Here is a 2,852-nt window from a genome sequence, read left to right as displayed (position 1 = left end):
TCTTTTTCATTCCCAAATTTGTTTAGTTGACCAACTTATTGTACAACTAGTCTATGGGAACGTGCGTTGCACGTTTGTTCCTTAACACTATTATAGAACTTTGATATATTTAAAAAAAATTAAGTTATGAAATAGCAAATTTTAAAATTAACAATATTAATTTTATATTTGTATTTTATTCATTAAATAAATTACATAAAAGTGGGACATGACATTTTTCATGAAACAAAAAATATGTGAAGTCAATTATGACAGTATAGTCTCTAATGGTCTAAATATGTCGATGAATTGTTGAATTGAAAATTAATAAATTCATGTAAATGTCTCTAACGAAATTTTCAAATACATGAACATACGAACAAATACCAAAAACGTAAAATAATAATACTGAAATTTTATCATAGTAACAAAAATAATATGTATATCCATTCACTAAAATTACACGCTAGCTCTAAATTTTATAATCCAAATGGGTTGACAAACAAAGTTAGTTAATTGTATGACAAAAACAAGAGTCATACACTTGATCTTGATATAATGTAAGATCTCCAAAAATGGTCAAAAATACAAAAGCACATATTATATTATATATATGAATAAAGCCTTTTAATTCACATTGCTTTACACTAATGAAGACGATGATAATTTATTATCGATTTATCATGTTTACAAATTGGTAGCTCATAAATCAAACAATAATACATAATTCGATTCAGAAAAAATCCAAAAGAAAAGAAAAATATATAAAGTCTAATTAACTTGACACTCACAATACCCTTCAATTGTTAAAACGTGTAGTGTGGTGATATTGTAATTAATAGAGGCTGCACATAAAACTAAAAACAAATAAATACCACCTTAATTGTTAAAAAACATGACTTTTGAGCTTCTTGAAACCAAATTAATAAAGAAATAAAGAAAATATAGTAGAAAAATATAAAGAGACATTCAGGGTTCTTTTAAAATATTAAATAAATAATAGAAAATTAATAACAAAAGAGAAAGGAAAAATTTAATGCACAGCAAAATAGAGTTTAACACCATTTTATTCCTCTAGACGCATTGAGTCGTTGAGATATACGACGTTTCAGTCATCATTAAAAATTGAAATGAAAACACTTAAAAGCACATTTAATATTATAATTAAAAATTTAAATGATTGTTTTGAAGTTCTTTTACTCTAGCATAATATATTGTATATGTTCACAATAAGTATTACACGGAAAAGTAACTCCGGAAAATTGAAAAGAATACAATAAATTTAGTTTCTCAACTAAATAATTCATTCTAAATATTTAATGTTCTAATAATATTTATTATAATATAAGTTTATTTTTTTAATAAATAAAATATTTATAGAAATAATTTTAGCTTGAGGGTAAAATGGTAATCCAACTTTGATTATTGAAGCTTCCCACTTATAATAATATATGATATGATTATATGATGTTATTCAAAATACAGATTTGGGACTGTGGTGATTTTTTTTAGTTTATGCAAACCTTTAACTTCCTCCCATTTTAACCATGTTTATTATTATTCGCTAGATTCACTTCAGAAAGTCTCACATTGAGGGTAAGACATACATTCCCTAACAAAAGGGACTCTATATCCGGTATGGCTTAAACGCGAGACCTCTAATTAAGGATCAAAGAGTACTACCACTCCACCACAATGCTTGTTGGCAGTAGTCATCTAATTATCCATATTCTTAAAAAAAAAAGAGGGATAGTTGCCTTTTTCATGTTCTTGAAAAAAAAAAGGGGGAATTGTCCATTGATGACTGTTCTTCATCAGATTCAGGCCAAATGGGACATATATTGATTCACAATTTGGCATTGAAACCTTCCAATTGAAAACCTAGAATCTTATATGAGAGATTACAGACAAAATAAGATTCATAACTAACAAAAAACAGGAAAGAAAACACACAACACATTAAATTAAAATATATCCAAAACCAGCAATGAAAAAAACCAGTAACAAGTTTGTTTATTGGAAGCAGTAATCAGATGGAAGCGTCGCGTTGTTTCTTTCTTCATTGTTGTTCTATCCTTGAGTCCTTTGGGCATTCTGCAAATCATATATAGTATGATTTAAATTAAATGAAGTATATATGTATGTAGGGGTAACGATATAAGAATTAATTACCTCTTCTTCAGCCTCTTCTTCAGCTTCTTCTTCAGCCTCTTCTTCATCTTCTTCTTCAGTCTCTTCTTCATCTTCTTCTTCATACAAATCTTCTATATGGACTTGAGGTCTGTCCTCTCCTGTGAAAGCTTCTACTTGTTTCTTAATCTCAATGGCTGAATCTCCAATCTCACGCTTATTATTAGTTAAATGAATGGACTTTAAAGTGTGTATATCTATAAATGCAGAAGGGATCTCCGTAAGCTTGTAACAATGTTCTAGTCTTAATTCCTCAAGCTTGGGAAAGGTTTCCATATCAAATTGCCATTCCGAATGATTGACCACTTGCATAGACAAAGTTTTAAGACTTTGATAGATATCCTCACTTGCGTCCCACTTGTCCTCTATGAATTCACAGTCAATAAACTCCAGAATTTCAAGCTCAGGCAATGCCGTGATTAATGACAACAAATCAGGTCTCAGGGGAAAACCATACAACCGTAACTCTTTCAAGCTGTTAGGGAAGTAATATTCATTGGGTTGTCGGATTTTGTCTGCTAACTCGGGATAGCCAACATTCTCGTACATTGCAATGAGTGATTCAAGTTTATCAAGGACATCAAACTTGGGAAACCAATCACCCTGTGTAAGAGGATCTATCGGTTCCTTGATGTGGCAATGAAGGTGCTGAAGATTTGGGAACTTCTCTAGAACATCACTCG

General features: G+C 29.8%; 1 pseudogene; it reads right to left on the bottom strand.

The window, feature by feature from the left end:
- Positions 1-2,214: 2,214 nt before the first annotated feature.
- LOC102591256 (putative late blight resistance protein homolog R1A-3) overlaps positions 2,215-2,852 on the bottom strand; it is an 8,912-nt pseudogene continuing 8,274 nt past the window's right edge.

The sequence above is a fragment of the Solanum tuberosum genome, unplaced genomic scaffold, assembly GCF_000226075.1.
Source record: "Solanum tuberosum cultivar DM 1-3 516 R44 unplaced genomic scaffold, SolTub_3.0 scf00189, whole genome shotgun sequence".
Classification (NCBI taxonomy): Eukaryota; Viridiplantae; Streptophyta; class Magnoliopsida; order Solanales; family Solanaceae; genus Solanum; species Solanum tuberosum.
This window is presented reverse-complemented; position numbering and strand designations above follow the sequence as displayed.